This window comes from Notechis scutatus, chromosome 1, assembly GCF_049901735.1.
Source record: "Notechis scutatus isolate UNSWTSFEM ecotype Mainland chromosome 1, rNotScu1.2, whole genome shotgun sequence".
Classification (NCBI taxonomy): domain Eukaryota; kingdom Metazoa; phylum Chordata; class Lepidosauria; order Squamata; family Elapidae; genus Notechis; species Notechis scutatus.
Genome location: NC_142009.1, coordinates 272,785,209 through 272,793,249, shown reverse-complemented (window position 1 = coordinate 272,793,249; position 8,041 = coordinate 272,785,209).

The following is an 8,041-nucleotide window of genomic DNA, read 5'->3' as shown; positions in this document are numbered from 1 at the left end:
TTAATAAATTTTCATTCCTCTGCTTTTGATTATAATATAATTCATTCATTATAAATATTTTACATTCCCACATAATCCCTTCTAGTTCATTGTATTTTCTGTGTCCCTTCACTGTTGAGCACAGGTGCAACTGTTGGGAAGGTCAGCCGAAAAAACTTCTTGGATGAGAAGTGAAAAGTCTTCTAAGAAAAATCAGAAAATCCTGCGACCTCTTGAAAAAGCACCTTTGGAACAACCATGATCTGGATGACTGAGAATCTCCATAGACAATTACAGTCTTTATTTTTCCAGTCCTGGGGACATGGGCCTTACTTTTAGGACCATGGCAACTAAAACAAAAGATTATACTCTGGGTCATTTGTTGGTGGCTTTTTTGTAGATTTGGAAAAAAAAAAAAAAAGCTTTAATTTTAGAACAAACATTAGCATCTAAATGTTGGATGCACTAGTGAGTTTTCTACAGCCTTAAAAATGCTTCCCTGGTTTCTACATGTTGCAATACATCTTTTTATTCCCCAACTGATCGGTGCAATTGGGGTACTCTTCCAATCATTGTAATTCCATGCTGCATTTGTTTATTTTTTTTTAAAAAAAGAGGTTAAGTATGCAATCAAACACAGATAAGATTTAATATGAACGTGCATATTATAAAATGTACATATTTTAGGGCTATGTTCTTGTACATATACATGTTCGGGAGCACAGCACTAATCTGTCAAACATGATCAATTTAGTAAAATGCATGGAAGCCTAACCACAGGCAGGCGCTTCCATCAATCCTCTTACAGCTTAGTAAGGTGAGTTAAGAAGTGGCACTAGACTTGGTAAAAGCAGCCTGCAGATTTTTTAATTAATCTCAGCTGGCTTGTTTGGGCATCAGATTAAGCCCCTGAAGTGAACTCACTAACAACACAGTATATGTGACCTCACCAGCATTCATCTTGCTGTCTCTAAGCAGCACCAGCTTGCAGAACTATAATTCCGTGACCAAACATTCCCCCACCCAAGATTTTTAGTGTGACAAAAATAAGAGGCTTTAGACAGCCTCTTATCCCTTATCATTGCAGCTCAATACAATATTCAAATAGAATATAAACTTGGGTATTTTCTACTTAAGGGTATCACTTTGCTAGCCATTCAGTCAGCGGCTGAACAAATGAGCAAATGTGAACACCAGTTTTAAATATACACTACTCAAAAAAATAAAGGGAACACTTGGGACTTCCGGTTTGAAGGGCTTCGGCGACAGACAGAAATCCGCGATCGTGTGCGGTTTCTGTCTGGGCTCGCCGCTGGAGCGCCCCGAGCCGGCTGGTTTCGGGGCTAAGCCACCCCATAGAGGTGGTGAAGAGGGGGGAGACCACCAGCAGGGTTGAGGAGAGCCGCATCTCTCCTCCTCAGCTGGCCATTACTCCCTTTCCCGAAGGCGGTTGTAGCGGTGGTCAGAAATGGCCACCACAAAGGAGAACTCGACCAAAAAAGAATGTACAGGAGGAAGATAAGAAGTAAAAGTTTTGGCTGACTGAGTTAAATTGTAAAAGCAACAACTAAGGTACCCTGGAATTTAAACTTACAAAAAATAACATCTCTCCCAAAGAAGAGTCAAAAGCAGCGAAGGAAAGTGAAAAGGGAAAGGTTTGGCTTTTTTTTTTTCTTCTCTCTCCTTCCCTATACTGACAACTAAGAGACTTAAATAAGAAATCGGAAAAATCCGCTTTGACATCAATAGGCAATTAAGCTGAAAATAAAACCAAATGCCAAAGGGATAATAAAGATTTCTGGACATTAAAAACTTTCTTTTTCATAAGCAGGAAGGGCGAGAAAAAGAATAAGGGCAGGATCTGGAAGAGGGAGGAGACTGCCTGGAATTAAAAAGAATCTACAGTAAAACTTCAACAAGACTTCTAAAAGATACATTTTAACTGAAACTTTGCAACTAAATAGTAACCCCAGGAAGAGAAAGTGAAAAAAAAGAGCAAAAAAGAAACAGCTTGCGTGTATTTGGATTATTTGGTGATCTTTGGATTCTTGGTTATTATATTTGAATGACTAAAATCAATCGGGTGGTTATTTAAAAATTTATACAATGGCACCACTTCTGGATGAATTGAAAATGGAACTTAAAAAGTACAAAGAGGATGCACAAGAAGGGAAGGGTTCTTTTGGCTTTGTCTTTCAATTCTTAGAAATGGAGATTTGGAACTATGAGAAACAACAAGAAAAGACTGCAATACAAGAAGACTGGGACAAAGAAGAAGCCATCTTTAATGAACAAGTAATTCTATGTGGGGAAGAAAAAGGAAAGGGGGGAAAGAGAATGGAAAATTTAAGACTTAAAAAAACAACCAAAGAAAAGAAAAATAATTCAAAAAATAAGTATAATACTGGAAAGCAACAGAAAGGGGGAATACAGAAGAGAGAAATAGAGGTAGAGAGACAAGGGGGTAAAAAGGGGAGAGAGAAGAAGAGAGGGAAGAAGGAAAGGAAAAGAAGTTACAAAGGACTGGAGCAAGATTATAGAGAAACAGGACCTATTTAGAGATAATGGGTGAAAATCTAACTGAAAAAGGGATTCTGTAAAGGTACATAAGATTGTATTGTTATATTAGTAATAGAAATAACTTTAGAAAATTGGAAACAACATATGATTAAAATGAGGGATAAAATAATTAGTGTAATTTAGTGAAATGTTTGTGAATAAAATAAGTGAAATAAAATAAATGAGAAAATTGAATTAGGAAGGAACGGGAACATTTTAATTAGTTAATGTTTTATAAAATATAAGTGGGGGGGGGGGAATTAACTATGGAAAGCTTATAATTGTTCCCATAGAAGTATGATATTTAATTGAAAAGTAATGTTAAAGATGTTAAGACTTTAATGAATATTAATATTAATGATAGAATTGAATTGGAATGGAATGTTGTTTTAATTATATACATTTATAATTTTTTTCTTTTTTTAAGAATACAGTGTATATTTTAAGAATGTACCAAGCAGAATCCGAATGGAAGTTATGTATTATATTGAATGTTACAACTTTAGGGAAAAGATATAAAGGTGTCATACTCCAATCAGTAACTACAGGAGAAATTTTGTTTAATGAGAAAAGATAATAGATAATTGAAACAGGACAGACAAAAATATAAATACAATGATTTGAATTGAGATGAGATAATTAAAATAAAATTGAGAAAATTAAAAGAGGGGAGAAGCTATGCAGAAAATGTAAAATAGTAATAAGATATGGAATAGAATATAAAAATGAGCATGAACCTGAATTTCTGTCTGTACGAAGAAATGTAACTCGGGATTACGCTACTTTCAAAAAAGATGTTTTATTTGTATTTTTTTTTCTCTTTGTGAAAACTCAAATAAAATTTACAAAAAAATAAATAAATACAGGGAACACTTAAACAACACAATGTAACTCCAAGTCAATCACACTTCTGTGAAATCAAACTGTCCACTTAGGTAGCAACACTGATTGACAATCAATTTCACATGCTGTTGTGCAAATGGAATAGACAACAGGTGGAAAGCATAGGCAGTTAGCAAGACATCCCCAATAAAGGAGTGGTTCTGCAGGTGGTGACCACAGACCGCTTCTCAGTTCCTATGCTTTCTGGCTGATGGTTTGGTCACTTTTGAATGCTGGCGGTGCTTTCACTCTAGTGGTAGCATGAGATGGAGTCTACAACCCACACAAGTGGCTCAGGTAGTGCAGCTCATCCAGGATGGCACATCAATGCGAGCTGTGGCAAGAAGGTTTGCTGTGTCTGTCAGCGTAGTGTCCAGAGCATAGAGGCGCTACCAGGAGACAGGCCAGTACATCAGGAGACGTGGAGGAGGCTCTCGGAGGGCAACAACCCAGCATCAGGACCGCTACCTCCGCCTTTGTGCAAGGAGGGACAGGAGGAGCACTGCCAGAGCCCTGCAAAATGACCTCCAGTGGGCCACAAATGTGCATGTGGCTGCTCAAACGGTTAGAAACAGACTCCATGAGGGTGGTATGAGGGCGGCCACAGGTGGGGGATGTGCTTACAGCCCAACACCGTGCACGACGTTTGGCATTTGCCAGAGAACACCAAGATTGGCAAATTCGCCACTGGCACCCTGTGCTCTTCACAGATGAAAGCAGGTTCACACTGAGCACATGAGACAGACGTGACAGGGTCTGGAGACACCGTGGAGAATGTTTTACTGCCTGCAACATCCCCCAGCATGACCGGTTTGGCAGTGGGTCAGTAATGATGTGGGGTGGCATTTCTTTAGGGGGCTGCACAGCCCTCCATATGCTCGCCAGAGGTAGCCTGACTGCCATTCGGTACCAAGATGAGATCCTCAGACCCCTTGTGAGACCATATGCTGGTGCAGTTGGCCCTGGGTTCCTCCTAATGCAAGACAATGCGAGACCTCATGTGGCTGGAGTGTGTCAGCAGTTCCTGCAAGACAAAGGCATTGATGCTATGGACTGGCCTACCCATTCCCCAGACCTGAATCCAATTGAGCACATCTGGGACATCATGTTTCGCTCCATCCACCAATGTCACGTTGCACCACAGACTGTCCAGGAGTTGGGGAATGCTTTTGTCCAGGTGTGAGAGGAGATCCCTCAGGAGACCATACACCACCTCATCAGGAGCATGCCCAGGCGTTGTAGGGGGGTCAAACAGGCAAGTGGAGGCTACACACACTACTGAGCCTCATTTTGATTTGTTTTAAGGACATTACATCAACGTTGGATCAGCCTGTAGTGTTTTTTTCCACTTTAATTTTGAGTGTAACTCCAAATTCAGACCTCCATGGGTTGCTAAATTTGATTTCCATTGATACTTTTTGTGTGATTTTGTTGTCAGCACGTTCAACTATGCAATGAACAAAGTATTTAATAAGAATATTTCATTCATTCAGATCTAGGATGTCTTATTTTTGTGTTTTCTTTGGGTTGGTTGGTTGGTTTTGATTTAATTCAATATGTAAGCCCACTTGTTACAGTTTGCAAGCCAGAGTTATAGATAGACATGTCTTATTAACAGAGATGCTTGTGGAGATTTTTTGGTTATTTGCCATGAAGTCATTTTCGATTCTTAGTGACAACAGGTGGATTTCCTCAAAGATTATTTATCCCTAACCTAGTCTTTCTGTTCTTCTAAAGCAGGGGTCCCCAATCCCTGAGCTGTGACCCATTCCAGGGCCGGGGCCTATTCAGAACTGGGCCATGTGAGCGATTGGCTGGGGTGCATGCACGCGCAGCTCAACTTGTACAAGTTGAGGGCACACCAGCCCACCACTTGTGCAAATCAGGCTGTGCACGCATGTACATGTGCACCAGCTCACCACTCACACAGCCCAGTTCCCCTCCTCCCCTAATCAGGCCACCAAGCTGCAAAGGTTGGGGATCACTGCTCTAAAGGGGCACTTATCACCTAGGATAACTTGATAATTTGAGTCTGGTCATTGGGGCCTCAAATGAGAACCATGGGTTGATTTGTTCAATCATCTGTTGACTTGTTTTCTTAGTTGTTCATGATATCCTCAATAATCAATAGTGGAACCTGCCTCGGTGGGCCAACGCATTTAGGAAACCTGCTAAGATAGCCAGGAAGAACCTGGCTTTTTCTTTCTTGTTCCACAATGTTCCAGAATGTTGCTTTCTTGATAAGTAATAGGAAATTGAAATAAGGGTGGAATCCATTAGGGGAGAATCTTTTTAAAGAGCTCTGGGCCCTTCCAGGATGGAAATATTGGCTCTTGCCCAAGTATGCCAGCTGTTGGAACCATCCCTGAGAGCAAATATGCCAAGCAACTAATATTCATTAAAATCCTTCGTACTGTGGTCTGGGAATTACTAATGAACGCTATCAAATAAATGGGAAACATCAAAGTGGCTTGAAATGCTACTCAGCAAGTGAACATCTAATCCAGGATGAAACTTCGTACATAATTTTTCCCTTGTTTCAATCTTTCTCAGTTCTTTTCTTCTTTTGTTAGTTTGCTTAAGACAGAGGTGGTATTCAGCAGGTTCTGACCAGTTCTGGAGAACCGGTAGCAGAAATTTTGAGTTGTTAGGAGAACCAGCAAATACCACCTCTGACTGGAGATTTGACAGTATCCTTCCCCTGCCATGCCCATCAAGCCACACCCACAGTAGTAGAAAAAATTGAATCCCACCACTGGGTTAAGAATTAGAATCATGTAAACTTAGGCCACTGACACCACTGCTACATGAGCTGCATTGACTGTTAGTTGGCTTCAAAATACAATTCAAGTTCTGATTATTATCTAGAAAGCCCTGTATGGTATAGAGACTGGATATCTGGATGTCTCTGTTTCTGCCACCCTGTACGGTCCAGCAAAATTGGTATAATCCAGGCCTTTTCTATTAAACATTTTCATCTTATGGGACTAAAGGACACAACTCCCACCTTCTGGAACAGCTTCTCCCAGATATAAGGACTGTACCATGTCTCCCAGGGTTCTAGAAAACCCTTAAAATCTGACTTTGGTCGCAGGCCTGGGAATGATGTACCAATGTACTGTTGTTTTTCTGGGGACCCTCTTTTGTTTGATATGTGTAGCTTATAAGATCGTTTCAGCTTGAGCTACCTATGTGTTTTTATGTTTTATCTGTTTTTATGGATTTTGTATGCTGCCCAGACTCCATTGAAGTTAGGTGGCTTAATAAATAAATTGAATCAAATCTAATAAATTGAATCAAATCAAGAATGAATGGATGGATGGATGGATGGATGAATTCCCAGTTGGCAAAGCTTGGGAAAAATGCCCAAGGGGCTAATTTTTCTCAGCTGTGTTTCCCAGCTGCAGAAATGCCAAATCCTGATCTGCAGTTTGGTTTTCTTTTTCAATAACAACAACCATACAAACTTGTTCACATTGCTTTCCCAATTGTTAGATCAGGCTATGTAGAAGAAATATTTTCATTTCCAGTAATGTTTTTAAACAACCTCTATGAAAGTGGGAGATAAAATCATGCATTAAAAAAAACAACAGCAGGCTATTTTTGCCCAAAGATAGCAAGATGCATAGCAGCAGTTTAAGCTCTTTAGGGATCAGCTGAGTCTATAATCCCATTGAGCACCAGATGACACTGAAACAAACAAGTTCATATATTTCAAAATAGTCAGTGAGAGGTTTCCCCAAACTAATATGCAAACATCCAGCATCTCCAGCCAGAGGTTTTTGATGAGGAATCTATATTTGTTGTAGCAAAACAACAACAACAATATATGTTTATAACATCTTCAAAGTACAACAGGTCAAATATTTTATACATTCAGTGCAGAAGACTTTGCTGACAACAAGCATCACTGTGGGGTATCCTGCCATCTGAGTCAAAATAATGAGCTTTGATCCCACTACATTAAGTTGTAACACAATTATCACAGTCAGATTTCATTTGCCTCTGATCCTGGTGTGTGTGTGTGTGTGTGTGTTCAGAGTTAGATTCCATATGAAATGAAAATATAACGAGCAACTAGACCAAGGAAGACTCTTACTTCTGAAATCATAAAACAGCCAGAGTTATTCAGATATTAAGAATATCTGTAACAGCAGAGGTGGCTGTTGCATCAGAATTATAACAAACACAACTCATAGATTAGGGGAGTGCATGTACCTTTGAAATTGCAGTGCAAGACATCAACTATAAATACATTGCAATTTGAACTTGGAGAAGAGCTATTCGGTACAGAAGGAAGACCTTTTTATTTTTCATGGGGGAGAAAATCCATCAAGATTGGCCTGGAACTGGCCTGGAAGAGCAGAGGAAAAGATTCCAGATGGTCCGAACAGCAGCTCAGAATGTTGCTGACTGTTCCATTCTAAGACTGCTCCCTCCTGATCATGCAAGCAAAATTGCAGCATATTTTTGGATTTATTTATATATTTATAAAATCGTCAAACTCACAAGAAGTGACACTGGGTGGTATAAAGGCAAAAAGGTATAAAACCGACAAACATGTCAAAAAACACAGTCATATTAAAACACACAGGTACCACATTCTATCAACAATGGAGTC